The sequence below is a fragment of the Neoarius graeffei genome, chromosome 24, assembly GCF_027579695.1.
Source record: "Neoarius graeffei isolate fNeoGra1 chromosome 24, fNeoGra1.pri, whole genome shotgun sequence".
Classification (NCBI taxonomy): Eukaryota; Metazoa; Chordata; class Actinopteri; order Siluriformes; family Ariidae; genus Neoarius; species Neoarius graeffei.
The window spans coordinates 8,402,688-8,421,879 of record NC_083592.1 but is presented as its reverse complement, the minus strand read 5'-3'; the positions used below and the strand labels follow the sequence as shown (position 1 = coordinate 8,421,879).

At 41.9% G+C, this 19,192-nt stretch overlaps 1 protein-coding gene across 6 annotated transcripts in view; it reads left to right on the top strand.

The window, feature by feature from the left end:
* LOC132872864 (class I histocompatibility antigen, Gogo-B*0101 alpha chain-like) overlaps positions 1–19,192 on the top strand; it is a 198,035-nt gene that overhangs the window by 17,595 nt on the left and 161,248 nt on the right. The window lies entirely within an intron of this gene.

The following is a 19,192-nucleotide window of genomic DNA, read 5'->3' as shown; positions in this document are numbered from 1 at the left end:
GACTCGTGTCTCTCCTGTTTCTAAAGCTACATTCAGATTCTGTTGAAATAATGACAAACCTGAAGATATCTACAGAAATCATTACAATTCAGACTGTGATTTTTCTGGAGGGATTCAAAGCTCTGAAATGCCCCCTTGTGGACAAATGTATAGTAATAACATTACAGGACCTGACATTACAGGCATTTAGCAGACGCTCTTATCCAGATAGACATACAGCATACCCAGAGTGGCCTGGGGAGCAGCTGGGGGTTAGATGTCTTGCTGAAGGGCACTGCTGGTCCAGGGAATTGAACCAGTGACCTTTTGGTCCTAAAGCAGCTTCTCTAACCTTTAAGCCATGGCTTCCCCATGGCATGATTAGTTAGGCCTTTTGATAATTCATGTTTAAAATCTAATATCTGATCTATTTGGGACAAAATCTGAATCCTAAGTGCACCACTGTAATAGTTTAATGATTCACCAACTTCACATAACTTGGCAATCTCCTGCCAGGTTCCCAATATTTTAATCCAAATACCAGAGTCATTGAGGGGACAGTGGAGAGGGCGAACGAGTTGAATGACTTCTTCAATCGGTTCAACCAGCCCACGTCCCCCCCACCCTCTCCCTCGCTGCAGCCATCTCTCCTCCTTCCCTCAACACCCCTCCCCCCCAGTCATCACAGCAGCTCCCCCACCTCAACACAGACTCCTCTATGCATTACTGCAGACCAGGTCAGAGGTCAACTGAGGAAGCTTCACCCCAGGAAAGTCGCAGGCCTGGACAAGGTGTGTCCACGACTACTGAAGACCTGCGCTGCTGAACTGGGTGAACCACTCCAATGCATCTTCAACCTCAGCCTTCAGCTAGGGAGAGTGCCAACTCTCTGGAAGACATCATCGTTCCTTTTCCAAAAAGAATTGGCCCAGCGAGCTGAACGACTTCCGACCAGTGGTGCTCACTTCATATCTGATGAAGACTTTGGAGCGGCTCTTCCTCAGCCTCCTCAGACCCCAGGTACAACATGCCCAGGACTGTCTGCAGTTTGCGTACCGGGCAGGTGTTGGTGTGGAAGACGCCATCCTCTACCTGCTACACCGAGCCCACTCGCATCTGGATAAGGGAAATGGCACAGTGAGGATCCTCTTCTTGGACTTCGAGTGCCTTCAACACCATCAAGCCCCTACTGCTTCAGGATAAACTGAACAGGATGCGAGTGGACCCCTGCCTGGTCACCTGGATCTCCAGCTACCTCACTGACAGGCTGCAGTACGTCAGGCTGAAGGACATCACGTCTGACACTGTAATTAGCAGCACCGGAGCACCCCAGGACACGGTGCTGGCCCCTCTTCTCTTCACCCTGTACACCGTGGACTTCTGCTACAACTCGGAGCTGTGTCACATTCAGAAGTTTGCCGATGACCCAGCCATCATTGGGTGTATCAGTGATGACCGAGAGGAGGAGTATAGGAGCCTGGTGAGGGACTTCGCTGTGTGGTGCAACAGGAATTATCTGCAGCTCAACACCTCGAAGACCAAGGAGCTGGTCATTGACTTTGGGAAGTCCAAACCAAGGTCACGACCAGTTCTGATCGAGGGAGTCGAGGTGGAGGCTGTGGATTCCTACAAGTACCTCGGGCTGTGGCTGGACAGCAAGCTGAACTGGACTTGCAACACCAATCACTTGTACAGGAAGGGACAGAGCAGGCTATACTTCCTTAGGCGGCTGCAGTCCTTTAACATCTGCAGGAAACTCCTGTGGATGTTCTATCAGTCTGTGGTCGCCAGTGTCCTGTTTTACACCATGGTGTGCTGGGTGGGGGGGAGCACATCCAAGAAGGACACATCCAGGCTGGACAAACTGATCAGGTGGGCCGGCTCTGTGGTCGGCATGAAGCTGGACTCTCTGGTGACGGTGGCAGAGAAGAGGTCTATGGACAAACTATTGAACATCATGGATGATGCTAGTCACCCTCTGCACACAGTCATCAGCAACCAAAGGAGCCTGTTCAGTGACAGAATGCTCCTTCGCAAGTGCAGGATGAATAGACTCAAAAACTCCTTTGTCCCTCACTCCATCAGACTGTATAACTCCTCTCTGGGGGGGGAGGGGTAACAGGAGGACAGGAAGGAGCAGTAGCCTAGCTTAACAATAAGCAATACCGGACAATGTGCAATGTAAAGTGCAATATCTTTCCTGCTTCCCCCCCCACACACACACACTTACCCTAACCCCCTTTCCTCTCTTCCCCATATCTTATTCTTTAATATTTGTATATGTAAATGCTTAATTTATCTAGAAGTTTTTCTCTATTTCTCTTCTCTGTTTATCTGTAATGGTGCTGCTGGAATCTTAATTTCCTTGAGGGAACCCGCCCAAAGGGATCAATAAAGTTTAATCTAATCTAATATGCCTGGAAGCAGTGTAGGACAATATTTCTGTCTTCCTTTTGTAATTGTAAGGTTTCATGCCTGATTCTGGGATTCCCCCCCGATATTCAGCTAAGCATCTGGATATCAACCTGTCCCAGTCCGTAAACTGTTTTGGTTGGTGTTTTTATTGGGAGAGACTGAAAGAGATATCACAGTCGTGGCAGTATATTTGTTTTAATTGAGTCTACTCTGGAACCCAGACTCAAGAAGGACACTCCATCTTAATATATTTAGATTTTATCTTGACATCTAAAGGAAAGAAAGAAAGCACAACTTTATTCATCACACACTTGTGAAATTTCCTCTCTGCATTTAACCCATCTGAAGCAGTGAAAACACACACACACACACACACACACACACACACACACACACACACACAGAGAGAGAGAGCAGTGGGCAGCCATGCTAACAGTGCTTGGGGAGCAGTTGGAAGTTAGGGGCCTCGCTCAAGGGCACCTCAGCCAAAGGCCGTCCCATACCATAAGAGTAAATAATTTTTATAAATTTATTTTAAAACATTTTTATAAGTCTTAATGCATTTTTATAAATAAGAGTAATTAAATTTTTATACTTGTATTGCACTTTTTGTTAGTTACTTCCTATTCCAGACTCTTTCTCTCTGTGAGCTGCTGGAACATGTAAACTTCCCCACTGAGGGATGAATAAAGTTTATCCTAATTTTGAGACATCTTTAAACAGGTTATCCTGTCATCCTTGGCATCTCGGTTCATTTTATATTTCCCCCTGATATGGCTGGGTGGGTCGTAATTAAATGTGATTATCTGAGTTTTCTGTATATTAAGCTTATAACCCAAGTGTCCCATATTTTTCTAGGAGACTCCTCACTTTTGGGAGTAACTGTATATCACAGGTAAGTATATCAACACGTCATCAGCCAACAGAGCCAATTTATTTTCCCCTGTTAGCATGCCTATCCCCTTAATTTCAACATTTTGTCAGATCCATTAACTCAGGGGTTCTGTAAATAAGAAGAGCAGGGGTGAGGCACAACAGCCCTGTCTCTTCCTTGTCCCAGAATAAAAGAATTGGATAAATTACCATTAATTTTTACCCTCGCAGTGGGTTTGTCGTACAGTGCTTAAAATATTTCAATGATTGACATTTGGATTTCATGAATCAATAATACTTTGTATAAGAAGGACCACCTAACGGAGTTGAGCGCTTTCTCCATGTCAAAACTTAAGATGGCTGACCCTATCTCCTGCTGTGTGATGCATCTGATAATGTGCAGAGTTCTCCTGATTTTATCTGGTCTTGGTCTGATGAAACCTGTCTGGTCCAGGTGAATGAGTTCTGGCAGAATATCTTCTATTCTTTTGATAATATGGATGGGAACCAGAGCAGGAAATTCTCAATTTGGCCTTGTGCCCTTGGAAAAAAATATCTGCCATAAGGCCACAGTGGCCTTGATGCCCTGCAGTTTTGCAGTCTGCCTCGTGACTGCCAATAGGCTTTAACGTCACCTGCATCTATTGAGAAAAAAAATACGTCTTTTGATGATATTCTGGATTCTTATTGGGCAACTCATCAGTGGTGGATCGGACTCGAGCCTGGCATGAACCGCTCTGACGCACTATAATGACACCAATCTATCACCAGCCAACCAGGAGACTTAATCAAACTCATCCCCCGCCCACTTGTGTCCACGTCTGAGACGTTGAATTTTCACGGAAGGAGGGAAGAAGTTGACTGAGGTAAGACTGTTACCCCTTTTCCACCAAATCAGTTCCAGGGCTGGTTCGGGGCCAGTGCTGGTTCACAACTCGTTCAACTTGCAAGCCAGCTGAGAATCAGTTTGCTTTTCCATAGCTCGCGGTGCTAAGGGAAGCTACGTCAGTTACGTCATTGTATGTGTCAGTTACGTCGCTGTATACGTTAGTTACGTCGCTACGTTTGCATAAACCTTGGCGCGAATATCGAAGCAAAAACAACACGGAAGAAGCAGCAGCAACAAGAACAATAATAATAATGGATGACTTCGCGTTTGTACAGCTGCTGCTTCTCGTCATTTAAAAATGACGATCTTTTGCGGTCTTGTTGTTGTTGGACTTAACAACTCCGCCCCCCCGCTGACGTAAGCGGTTCTTTCCTCTGGCCCAGCAGAGAGTTGGTGCTAGCCTGGAACCGGTTTTTCTGGCCCCAGAGCCAGTTCTTTGTCAGTGGAAACAGAAAACCCGGTTCCAAACTAAGCACTGGCCCTGAACCAGCCCTGGAACCGCTCTGGTGGAAAAGGGGCTTGTGTGATAAATTAACCAACAGATAAGATGGGTAGGGCCAATGATTTTCCGCGATCACCGAAAACGGACGGAAATTACGGAATTTTTTTTTTTTTATATATATATAGTGAAACGGATTTTTGACTGCCAAACGGAATTTTTGGAAACTTTTATTTTTAAGTACATCTGCGCTTGTATTCATTTTTTTTTTTTTTTTAACATTGCTCGCGTGTCAAAGCGTAACTGCCGCAGAAGACTTCTGCGTAACTGCCGCTAACGTCCAAGCAGACATGCCTTTCTGGTCAAGGCAGCTTTGTCGGTGATTGTGATTGGCTTGTGGCACACTTAACCAGCCAATGAGCTGCTTGTTTACAGATTCGCTCCCTGCGTCGCAACCAGAATGGCGACCATGAAAAAGAAACTAATGCTCTGGTGGCCAAGGACGCCATATGGTTGCCAGGGGCGAGTGTGGACATTGAGCGCTCCTTTTCCGTGTATAAACATCATCTAAATGACAGAAGATTCAGTCTCACGGAGACCAACACTAAACAACTTATGATAGAGCATCATAATGGCGACATCGAGCAGCGTTTCTCGGAACTCTGAGAGCACGCAATGATTGATCTGCAAGGAATATTCAGGACTGTCATTACAATCAAAGTTAAACTGTTCTAGTCTGTTTGAGAGTGTGTTCTATTATGGCCCTTTTCCACTACCCTTTTTCAGCTCACTTCAGCTCGCTTCAGCTCACTTCAGCCCGACACGGCTCGCGTTTCGACTACCAAAAACCAGCACGACTCAGCTCGTTTCAGCCCTGCTTAGCCCCTAAAACTCGCACCGTTTTGGAGTGGGGCTGAAGCGAGCCAAACCGTGCCGACTGAGGCTGGGGGCGTGAGCAGACACTCCCCTGTGCACTGATTGGTGAGGAGGCGTGTACTCACATGCCCACACACGCCCCGCGAGCGCGCTGGGATCTGTAAACACCGCAAACCCGGAAGAAGAATAATTATGAATTACGAGAATTTCTGAAGCCTTATGCGCCTCGCCTCATCTATACGCTCTTGCCAGTATCTGTTGGCGTTGTCGGTGACAACAAGCCACAGCACCAAGACCAGCAACACTAACGACTCCATGTCCTCCATGTTTATTGTTTACTCTCCGGGTCGTGAGACTACTGCTTAAAAGCTCACTGAATCAGTGACATAATACAGAGCATCGTGGACGAGTTCGCGGAGCGCAAGGCTCGTCGTATGCCCTTCAAATAATGCGCGCAGTAGGCTATTGATGTTTTATTATGAGCCATGTACAGTATGTCGCCTAATGTTTTTTTGTTTCTGAGTTACATGTTCGTCTGAAGGACTTAATGTACAAAATAACATAGTTGCACCCCGTAGTGTTGAAATTGGTAAACACAGTGCATTCAGTGAGGTTTGCACCGCCCTCCTTTTATTTCTGACTCTTCCTGTCACCGCTGCAACCTCTGAGCGCTCATTCGTATGCCCTTCAAATAATGTGCGCAGTATAGGCTATTGATGTTTTATTATGAGCCATGTACAGTATCCTAATGTTTTTTGTTTCTGAGTTACATGTTCGTTTGAAGGACTTGATGTACTAAATAACATAGTTGCACCCGGTAGTGTTGAAATTGGTAAACACCGCAGTTGTGGACATTTTGTAGCCTAAAATGATGTTATGATAAGCTTTAATAAAGGGCCCGGTCATTTGCCCCGCCCCCGGCCCGGCTCTGACTTGTTCCGCCACTGTCACTGATGTCACTGTTTGCGCTGCTTAACGACATCACGTGACGTCCACCCACTTTCGCTAACTCCACCCAATGTGTCCACCCACTTCCAGCCAGCACGGTTCAGCGCGGTTGTAGTCGAAATGCAACTCCAACAGCCCCGCTCAGCTCGACTCAGCTCGACTCGGCACGGCACGGCTCAGCCGCGTTTGTAGTGGAAAAGCGGCATTAGGAAACATTGTTTCATGAGTTTGTGATGGACTAAAAAGATGGATATAGAGTAATATTTTTAAACAGTCAGTTATGAGTATTGTCATTACAGGCTCAGTATTACTGAATATTAATTTATCAGTACTCTCAATATTATAGAGATTATATATGCTATTATATATGAGAGGTTTTTGGTTAACGGTGATCCTAGTTTCTTGATTTATGTTATCGGTATGTCAAGTAAAATGTTTTGAGTTGTCTCAATCTGTGATCCCACTTTATTTTTTTTTTATTAATGCAATTTATCAGCTTACTGTCAGTGTAATTGTTTTATTATATTTTTTTTTCATGAATGACTTCATCATGCAAAGGACCATTTGTGTTTAGATATGCAATACTTTGAAACCCAAGTAAAATGATGCCAGTCAGAATTACTAAGTTGGAGCCAAACAGAACAATTTTGAACTGAAATTGTGAAACAGAATTGTTCGTTGTCCGAAACGGAAAAAGCCAGATTTTGAAACGGAAAATCATTGGCTCTAGATAGGAATTTCAACATAGAGCTTAAGTCTGTTACCGTTAAATAAGCATTGCTTGTACAGTAACGTTATGTCGTTACAACATTGACCCACTTTTAACGTGCCGAGTACCGACTGTAGCCGGTAACAAATGCTAATTAGCTTGCTGTCAAGTTTTTCCTTCAAGCTTTAAGCATAAGGTCATGGATGTTACTACTGCTTGTTCCTGCCATAATATGATGCGTGATATGTGCTGTTTGTTCATAGCCACTTTTTTAATCTATGCAGTTAGCATTGTTTTGTTACTAGTATTGTCTGTTTCTTTTTGCTGTTTAACCGAAGTGTAACTGCTGCCATCTTGATGAGATCACCATCGCAAGAGGTTTTATCTCATTGTTATAAACAGAAAAATGCAGGCATATTGTCCAAGGAGCATGCAAAGTGCAAAGACCTTAAATTGCTCTGTGTAAATTAGAAAATGGTGCAACTTCCTCTGTAGCCATCAACGGACAAGCACAGACTTGTCTTGAGTTTTGAGCCAATCACAACAGGGCAGCACTGTGGCCTGAGGTAAAACATGATAGTTTAAGTTTGTTTAAATTACAAAAATGAGTACACCCAGTGACTGTCTCATATAAGGGGTGTTCAGACGGCACATATTTGCAGTGATGCTGCACCGATGTATTTTGTTGCGATATATCTTACACCGGTGTAAATTTTGTGGCGTGTTCACACGTCACAAACCTGCTTACTAGGGAGAAGCGTGTTCGCACCGGTGCAGCCCCACTTGCAGTCACATGGCAGTTTTTGCGACCGTGCTATAGTCGCAAAAACTTTATTACTATCATTTCCTTTGATAGTAATAGTTTTGATATCATTTCCTTTTATACTATAATTTCCTATCATTATTACTATCATTTCCGATAGTAATAATGCGGAAATGAAATGTGCGTATGCGTGAAAATGTACTTCCTTTTCCCGGTTGTCATGGCATCACCAAGCGCCGGGAAAACAACGTGGATGAAGACACCAGTGTTGCCAGATACTGTTGATGTTTTCCAGCCCAAAATATGTTCAAATCTGCTAAAATGCACTTAAAACCGTCCAATCTGGCAACACTGGAAGACACGCAGTTCTGTTGTTGTTGATATTCGCCATTTTGGAAGCGCAAAATACCAGGATGCAAATTATGCAATGCCCGTATGTAATCAACTCTTCTCACGCGTAGCGAGTCTACCCCTGTAGCGTTCAGACGTCCCATTTTATATCGGTGCTGCCCCGCTAACTAGCATTTACTCCGGAGTAAATTTCTTAAACCACCTCCCGAGCAGGGTTAGATTTGCACCGGTTTAAGCAGCTTTCAGGGGCTACACCGGTATAACTTTGTACCGTGTGAACGCTCTACCGGGGCAGCCCCAGTGCTACACCGGAGTAAAAGTTGCCGTGTGAACACCCCTATACTCTTCATATACTCATACTGTTTAAGTAATGCAATAAGGGGTCATCCATAATTTTCATCATTACTCTTTGTAGACTCATGATAGACTTTTGAGCAACCCCCCTCCCACCCAGTGGTGTAGTCTACGTGATACGCAGGTATACGCCGTATGCCCACTGGAAAAGCTCAGCGATTTCCGTATACTCACTGAAGAGCTCAGTGATTTGCGTATGCGCATACGCCTACCGAAAAATATATTCGTTATTTGAACTGGCCAAACCAATGTCAACATTGTCAGATGAATGTTCCACAGTTCCATTCCTAGATGCCTGTGTCCACCAAACGCGCTTTAGCGCTACAAGCGCCTATTCAATTCAAATCCTATGGGCTTCATTTATTAGACGCTGACAGAGCCGACTCAGCACTCAAGGCATTGCGAGTTGATCCAAGAGCAGAGAATTGACCCTTCCGGGAGCTCCGCCCCCCATAGCAACTGTTGCTATGTCAGTCAAGCCGTCTGTAGACCCCTTCGCAGTAAACATCATTCATACATAAGAGGAAATTGCGCGCGCAGCCTGGACCCAAAAAAGACTCAGCGACGGTAGAGATGAGAAGAAAGATTTGGAAGAAATGCCTAGTTGTTGTGTTGTCGGGTGTCAGAATCGTAGCAGTGATGGGGTTAAAATGTACAGAATTCCAGCAGGATCTCCCATTCCAAAAAAATCACCGACGTCTATGACTACAAGCCATCAAACGTGTAGACTGGGATGAAAGCACCATCAAAAATGCGCGGGTTTGCAGCGCCCACTTCATCACAGGTAAGATCAGGCTATTTATTAAATCTTTCTTTTTTATTCTTTCTAGTCTTCGTTTATTGATGTAGCAAAATACTTTGGTAACGTTTGTCTGGTTAGCTGGGTCATAATTACACAATGTAATGAATATTGTTAGCATGTTAGCTTAGCTTTGCATGCAATTTTGTTTGTAGGAGAGGTCTCGCTTGACTCAAGCAGTCCAGATTTTGTGCCGTCATTTGTGTATGTCGAAAATCACAATTTTAAAGCAAGGATGGAAAGGTAAAATTGTGTGCCCTCACTCTAAATGCCAACTTACGTTGACTGCTCTAACCTAGCTCCCGCCCCGTTCAGTTTCATTTCTGCTCTCTGCCTCTCGCTTTTTACGCAGCTCTGATTTCTCTTAGCTGCACTCTTTACACTATCATTGTGGATATGTTGGATGATGTAGGCACGAAGTTTTTCGTGAGTGTACACTGAAGTCTTGTCAATAAGGTACAAGTATATATCAGGCCATTGTATACCAGGGAACTTACTAACATCATCCGTCCACTCTTTGATTAAATGCGGATCCGGTAGGCGATGTCCACTTGTTAGAGTTAACTTATTTATGTAGCATTCTCGATCTTGTAACGACAATTGTTTTGCATAATCTGACAGCTCATAATGCCGGTCTATGGGCAGCGCCATTGTTTCTGAGTCCAGGCTGCGCGCGCATCCTAGCAACGGTCGGTTTGTTTACAAACATGCGAAGGGGTCTAGTTGCTAAGCAACAGTGCTTATTCAGTCATGACAGACCATGCGGCATTATCTAGCATTCAATCAAGCTTGCAAAATCATGAAACGAAAACAAACGACACTATTTCAGTGTTTTCAGAAATGTCCTCAGCCATCACTCTGCAACACAACCAAGGAGGCAATGCAGACCTCGAATACCAGAATATAAAAACACCTGGAAAGTCCTGTAGACCTTTTTTGCAGGGCTTGTGGACTAACACACTGAAGGGCATTGCGTATTTGTTAATTAAATTAATTTTTTCTTCTTTGAAGCAAACCTTTGTCTTAGCACATCTAGGATGTTTTCTTGTTCATTTAAGCTGATGTGCTGAATAGATAAGAAATAAGAAATGCATTTAATATGTTAAAAATATATTATTGTGTGATGTGTGTTTAATTTACATGTCAATATGTCAAATTTTCTTGATACATGAAAAATAAAAAAAACGATGGAAAAGCCCACTTATCTTAAGTTGAACGGTGAATCAAAATTTTATAAATTTTGTACATTTAAACCACATTTGTTTTGCATACAGTAGATCTGTACACAAAACCAGTTTCAAGATGCATATTACTATGCATTAGGCAGTGATGGTGCTCATGAGGTGTTGCTTTCAGGTTATCGGACAGTTACAAGATGGATGAGTACAAGTATAACAGTATAGCCACAACACACACGTGTGTGTGTGTGTGTGTGTGTGTGTGTATATATATATATATATATATATATATATATATATAAAATGTGTGTGTGTGTGTGTGTGAGTATACATTTTTTTTTTCCCGGGGGGGGCGTTGCATGGCAAGCACTGAGTATACCCACTGCAAAAAAGTAGACTACACCACTGCTCCCACCCCCCCAAAAGTGTACATTAGCGGACAAAACAATGATGATGGATCTACGTGGAATAGGAATTCAAAATAAACCCATGTCTTGTATTACTTTTTATTAAAATCGGATGACCGGACAATACAAAGATTCACAAGAGAAGAAAAGAAGACACAAGACGGGTCCAGAAGTTTTCATAGAAAGCAGGTGATTCATTTTCCAGTCCCCCCCAGGATTTCGTGGGCCATTTTTGTGATTGTTGCAGGCTAAAATGTCTGTTGCGGGGGTTTTCCCAAAAAATTGCAATGAAAGTTGCAGTGTTTTTTAGGTTTTTGTTGCGGTTACATTGCGGGAGGAAGTGAAAGTTGCGAGAAATTGTTGCGATTTTCTCTTTTTGTGATTAAAATTGAATGATATGTTAAATATGAAGTTATTACTGAAAAACTATTGATTAAAAAAACAGACACTGAGAAATGGTCCTATAAACATCTTTACCAATATAAAAGATTACCAGGACTACAAAAATGCAGAAAAATAGGCTTTACTTATCCAAATGCACCTGTTGGTTCAAAAGTTAAAGTGCATAGAACCTCACAGCACAACATGAAGTTACGTTAAAATATAATATAAATGCCTCAGCTTTCATGTAAGAAAAAAAAACTAATACTAGTTTTCTGTGCAGGCAGTCTCTCCTGAAGACTAAATTAAACAGTTATAAACTAATAAAATAAATGGCTCAGGCTTCATAGAAGAAAAAAAAACAATTTGAACATAATCTGTGTGATGCTGAAGCTGCCTAAACAATGGAAAATAAAATACCATTTTGGTAAAAATGTTGGCATCCATTAATTTCTTGTATTAAGTAAAAAAAAATAATGTAAAGTGCACACAGTCCTTCACTGTAAACATAACACACTTTCAGTAACAGAATTTAAGCCTACATAAACACTATCACGCATCATGCAGTGTTGCCAGATACTGCTGACGTTTTCCAGTCCAAAATATGTTCAAAACCCGCCAAAATGCACTTAAAACCGCCCAATCTGGCAACACTGCACACATGCTGCTTCTCTTGAACGTATACACGGAGGTAAGGCGGAAGGTAGTTTGTCGACGTCACCTCAAGACGACGCCGACGATTGGTCAAATTTGCGGGAAAGTTGCGGTGATTGGATATAATTGCAACACCGCCCTGAATTCGCGGGGATTGGTTGAATTTGCGTTGAAGTTGCAAATCGCAACATCGCCAAATCCTGGAGGGTCTGATTATTGAAAATTAGGAACTGTCTTTTTAAGGGGAGCTGTTGCCTTTTGGCTTTGAAACGTTCGTTTTTTATTCTTTCCAAGCAGCCTGTCCTGCCCTAACTGCCTCCTGCCGCTTCTCAGATGAATGCAGGAAACCAATAAATGTTTAAAAACTGCTCGTACTCGTTTGAAGGAGTCTTGTGAATAGCGGTATTTCTGCTATTCACAAATTTGTAAATGTGGTCAAAATCTGGGTCAGCCATTGTTGTATTGAAGAAAGAAAGCGTGTAGAGCTAGCTGGCAACACCGATGTGGCGCTAAATTTTTAACGTGGCGCTAAATTTTTAACATGGCAGCCGCCGATTCGCACATTGATGGATCATCATTTTTTTAAAAAGTGTACGCCTGGTCATTAACCCCCTCCCCCCTGCGTACGGTTTGTATGCTCGTGATAATTATGAATTATGGATGACCCCTAAAACTAATCTTTAAAAGTGGTATTTACTCAAACTTTGCATAGAATAAACTTTCGGGTTAACAGTGTAATAGTTAGGGGTGGGCGGTATGGCCAAAAATGTATATCACGGTATAATTTGAGCCACTGATGGTATACGGTATACATCACGGTATTGTAGTTTTGTATATAAATTACAACAGAACAGTTTCTTAGTGGTTACCGTAGCAAAAAGTAAAAGCTTTCAATCAGGATGTTTTCAGCAATATTGAAATTTATTGTGCAAAACAGAAAACACAGGACAGACTATTGTTTGTGGTGTGTAGTTTTTCTCCCGCCCGAGGACTGCCCTTTCTTTTCAGTAACATCATGCTGCAGTCTTTGGCTTTCTTCATATTCGATAGCGTGGTTAGTCTTGAGGTGGTTGAACAGATTACTTGTGTTACCGTGTCTTGCGATCACTGTCGCCCGGCATATCTTGCAGATAACATTTTCTTGTTTAATATCCGTCACTTTAAATCCAAACCATGTCCAGATTACTGATGTTGCGCCGACTTTTTTCACGAGCTCTTCCTCTGCTGCCGTCTCTTCACTACTCGCCGCCATTGTTGTTGTTCTTCGAAGCAGCCAGACGGGCGTTCAAACTATGCATTACTGCCAACTAGAGGAGGCAATGAGCTATCATGGTACACGTTATGACACAAACTCTCTACCGTTGGTCAAAAAAATACCGCATACAGTATCATACCGTGCAAACCGCCCACCCCTAGTAATAGTGTTGCAGTGTTCTGCAAGTTTGCAATTTAATATTTCAGATCTTGAGACATGAAAGTGCTATTTTAAAAAAAAAAGGTCAGAAATGTTTTCTTTGTCGTCTATTTAGTTCATTTTATTTCCTCAATAATTGTCCTTGATTGAGAAATCGGTCTGGGCTCTTATGGGTTAATCAGTAGCCTGCATGCTAGTATATGTTCCATTTACAGTCAAACGTTTTGATGAACTCCAGGCTCAATTTTGATTAATCAAAAATATGCGTAGTAGTACAGTCTGAAGATGCTCTTGCACATTTGGCCATTATTTAAAAAATGTTCTGTTTCCGGTCCACCGGCCGGGTGAGTGCCGTTTGTGCGATTGAAATTATTTATTTTTTTTAACGCCGTTTTTTCGACATTTTTTTTCGGGTTCGTAAATCTAAAATCGAATTTGACATTTACGCGTTCCCAGGGCTTTCCACTAAGGCTCATACTAGCCAGCCATGACTAATAAGTAGCCAGCCAGGGGGGGAGTAAACACAAAATAAACTCCTGTGCACGCAGCTCCCAGGATTAAATGTATTTTCCACAGACCATTTATTTATTCACTTAACTCAAATACAAAGTAAAATGGCAGTAAATCTTTTCTTTTCTTGCGTATTGCATCATGAGGCGTTCCTGGCTTGTAAATCTCTTATTTTCGGTGCATGACACATTCACGCAGCTGAGCATGCTATGAATTAAAGGATATGGGACATGGATTTTTTTCTGGGTATAATTATGTATAAAGGACATAAGAAATGCCATCTAAATCACTGCAGGGCGTCAAAAATGTGAAAATCATCACATTATTCAACTTTTTTTATACATCAGCGTAAAACAATGATTCGTTAATTAGCTAGGTGGTCACGTGACCCGTGATGTCACAAAAACTTTCCAAGGAGCCAGCGCTTGGGAATCTAATGTGAACAGGTTACCGAAATGGACACCATCGACAGTGATATTCCCGATGTTTCACAGAGATGTGAAGTTAGACCCCATCAATTCGAACCGATAGCTGGAAATTCACATGAACATAGATCTTGTCTTTACTCTGACGGGTCAGATGATTCTGAAAGTGAGAGTTCATTCAATCCCCATGAAACTGAAAGCGGTCGGCTCGATAACACTTCCTGGTAAGTTAAAAACAATTCTGCTCAAAGGCTAATGATCTGTTGAAAGAAGTATTATTTTTGTATCATACATTGAAAGTTCATCATAGATCTAGCTAAAGTCTGTTGCAAGCTATTTTTTTTTTGCTGATATTTTTCGAGATTGATTGAGATACAATGCTTCCAGAGTCCGAGATGAAAACATTCAAAATGGCGAAACGAGTCAGAATTATGATAATCAATAATTGATACACCCAAAATTATAATACTAATCCTTACCTCGGCTTTCAGTCGCTTAGCGAATGCACCTCGTGGTGGCCGTAGCACTTCGGGTTTCACTCCGCCGTCTTGTTCCTGAATTGGGACGTTGGGAACGGCTCCATCTTTAAGTAGCCTCTTAAATCTGGCTTGGCAATTAATATCGCTCAGTACCTGAGTATTAATGTTGAAAGAATCCTCAGTGAAATGGTCCGAACACAGTTTGTGGGAAACAGTAGGTGCAAAGTTTTTTCAACAGGTGTTCTGTAAAGTTATCCTACCTCTTGGATTTGTCCTACTAAGCCTACTGCGCATGCGCGAAGCCTACTGCGCATTAGTGCTGGGAATTTCGGCTCTTTTTCGGGAGCCAGCTCTTTTGGCTCTTCTTACTATAAGGAGCCGGCTCTTTCGGCTCCCAAACGGCTCCTGAGATTTTATTTTTGATTTAATTGCTGCAATTAACTAGTTAATTAATTACATTATTATTTATATTTTATCAATAGGATGTTTTCCATTTTATTTTTTAGTTTTTGTAGCCATTGTAAAGCTTTGTAAAGTATAGCAGTGTAACAATGTTCTAGCTATAGAAATAAAACTTACTTACCAATTAATAAATTATTTTCTCACAAACATAATGCAAAACTGTGTTATATTACCAATATAAAATACACAGAAGACATCAACTGTTTATCCTTTATGGCTTTATTTCACACTCGACCTTGAACAAAACGCCACAAAATAAATTATGAAGTATAAATCAGGCCTAAGAAACTATGAAGCAAAGTTGGAAATTATTTTAACAAACACAGAACAATGTGCAACAAAATATTTTATTAAATAAAATATTAAATAAAATATTAGACTCCTCTCCCCTGCGCTCCACAGCTTTAAGCATTACACCAATTTTCGTATTTTCGCAGCTGTGAATGACATCAACCCCCCCAACCAAAAAAAGTAGGCGTACACCATGCTACTTTTTTTCCTTTGAATGGTAATAGACAACACAAAGATGCAATCGGACAGCAACTTTTTTTTGTGAAAGTCTCTCTCTCTGAGGCACCTAAGGACAAAAAACTAATTCGGCTCCCCAACTCGGCTCCCACCGAAGAGCCGGCTCCCGTCGTTCACTTCAAAGAGCCGGCTCTTTGAACCGCATTGTTCGCGACCGACACATCACTACTGCGCATGCGCAGGTGAGCCCACACTTTCCTCAGCTTCGGGTCCTTGGGGAATGCAAAAAAACTTACTCCAGGGCATTTCCCATTGGAATTATTGCAACCATAAGCAGCACAGTACACCATGATGTTCAATGTACGTTAAAGACTGTAAAAACAATTTTCTTGTCATCCACTTCTCCATTCATCTACCCGCTTGTGCTGTGCCCGAAAGTTTTTGTGACTTATGATCACGTGACAGCGGCTCTTCCGGTTGTAGAAAATGCATATCGGAAGTCGAGCAGAAATGCCATATAATCATCACGAATATAACGATTTTGCTGAATTTAATAGATGATTTTGTATTTGTTGATGCAATTAATTCATATTTTTAATGGAAAGAAACTGATATAGCGTGCATTTATGTTTCATGTCCCATATCCTTTAACAACGACAACGGTCTGCAGTGGTGGCTACACAAACACTCAGCGAACATTTCTCCATTTGTGTATGAAAATACACTCCAACTACTCAGTTTGGTTTCATTTACAACCAACGGTGTCTTTTGATGCCAGCACGTAATTGAACGAGAGAAGACTGGCTTACCAGAGACAAAATAAGTGTTATCTCTGCTTCTGTTCCCTCCGATGTCACCTCCAACACACTAGTGCGCGCGCGCACACCGCATGTCGGGGCCACGGATGAGTTACTCTCCCTTGATCAACGAAGTCGGCGGTGTAGGTACAACAGCCGTCTCTCTTTAAAAACTACAGATCCCACCAACCAACTTCCGCGTTGACCTACGTCACGCCTGGGCGGGATCTCCTACGTCACATCCTCCATGAAGGAATAAGTAACCCGGAAACTTCCAACTCGGTCTCTTTTGGCTCCGTGTGAGTTCATCACATGGACACAAGGAGGACGGCTCGTCAGAGCCCCCAAGATAAAGACGATTCAGCGCGGTTTTTGTTTACCCTTGGCCACGGTAGAACTACTTAAATCGTGCTATCTCTCTCTCGGTTGAGCTACAGCCGGTTTGCAGTTCATTTAAAGTTAGAAGTGACCGGATTCCTTCTAACTAAAGCGCTGTGCACATTGTTTGATCAGAGACTTTTCACTAACGACGAAGCGTCGGACCAAGAAATTCTCTGCTTCTTCACGGAAGCGACTCACGTGCTCCTGTGGACTCCAAAAGTTTCGGAACAACCTCATAATCTTGCGTCAAGGCAAGATATTGAAGTAAGATTGGCATTTTGGGCATAAAAACTAGTCTTAGGAATTAGCTTTATGAAGAAGTGTGAATTTAAACTCAGGAACGGTTTAATTGTGTACACTGTAAACACTTGGGGTGTTTTATTAATTATTGTTCTATTTGTATTGATCTCTCAATTGCTTAATAAAGATAGGTTGCATGCTCTCTGTTCCTTCCTAACACTTTAATTTCATTATTACACACATTTTGACCTCATCAAGATTTCAGGGGATTTAATAATGCTATAAGCTAGTGGGTTAGCTACACCGAGCTAATCTTTTGTCTCCAACACGTGGTCACCCTCCCCCATACCTTAGATAACACCTTTTGTCCTTAACTCCATGAGGTAGGATTCTTGGGCCTTAGCTAGCCACACACGGCTAATTCTTCTGTCTCGTTGCCAAAGCTAGTCCTTTGTTTACCATGAGGCCCACACACTCTCTCACGCACGCGCGTGCGCGCACACACACACGCACATGTCATATTTATATATATTTCAACTGCTATTATTCATTTTTATCTTTGTTATAATAAATTCAATTATTATTGAAACTGTGTGTATTTGTTGTGCCTAATATTCTTTGAAGTCATCCAATCTCAAAAGAATCCCAAGGTGCATATGAGTTGTGTAATACAGTAAGTGATCATAATAACTTGGAATATACCATAATTTAGCTGTTTGGTAATTTATTATTAAGCACCAAAATTAATGGTATTAATTAATGACTGATTCAATGAGAATGATTCAATGGTATGATTCAATGAGACTTATTTAATGAATGATTTAATGAGAGTGATCACTTAAGTCCAATTGCACCTACAGCGGGGAATTTGTGGTTATCGGTACAAATAGCGTAAATCACAACTTAAATGAGTGCGGTTCAGTTTGACATTATTGTCAGTCCGTTAGATAAACATTTAATTTTATTAAAATTGAAAATTAATATTTAGAGCCTGTGGGCTACAAAAATAATAGTCATTAAAGTAGCCGGCTGGACTTAATTGTGTAGTCGGCTGTATGGCCGGCAGCCGGCACTTGTGGAAAGCCCTGCATTCCGCGCAGAATATAGAATTGAATCAGCTCTGCGCATGCGCCGTGCGGCACAAAAAAATGGCAGCCACCATGAAGGAAGGAGATCCGGAGTTTTCAAACAATCGTTTAAGTGTGAAATTGCAAAATGGTATTCTAGCGAAATCCGAACTAGGCCTAATGGTCGATTTGGAACTACAAAAAGTCCGTGTGTCGGACATTTTAAGTACCTTTTGTAAGTTTTGCAAATGTTGCAGTCAGCATTTAAAATGCGAACTTAGTTTTTGTACAAGTTTCAGTTGATTAAACTGTCATATTTTATTAAGTGTGTCTGCTTTTGTAATAAAAAAAAGTACTGAAAGAAAAAGCAAACACAGCATTGCGATTTCTTATCCATCCATTTAAAAAAAAAAAATCCCTCCCTCCCGACTGAATTTTTTTTGCTCACCCAGTGGACAGGAAATGTTGTTTGTTTTTTTTTTGTTTGTTTTTTTTTAAGGATGGCCTTCTGTGTCAATTGAACCATAGACGTCGCCAGACCCATTTTAGGGTAGCTCCAGCCACCCTATCTTATGGCAAAGCCACCCTATATTTTTTGCCCTTTTTTAAAATTATTTATATATTTTTTTTTTTCCCAAAAAAAACAAAGGCAGTAAAGCACTGAACATGAGCCATCAAGAACGCAAGTTAATCCGAACAACAGTTTCTGCTTGCTTATTTATTGTTTAATGCAATATTATTAATATCGTTATGATTCCTCCTCCTCATTGGCTCTGTGTCAAGCGTCACGTCGAGTGGTAGGCTAGTAGGACTTAAACTACGCGGGCATTCTGCAGCAGGCGCGGTGCGGGCTTCCATTGAGTTGGGTTTGCAGAGAGTCAGAATTCTATGCTTTCATTTGCAGACACACACGGTGAGATTGTAATTTGATGTC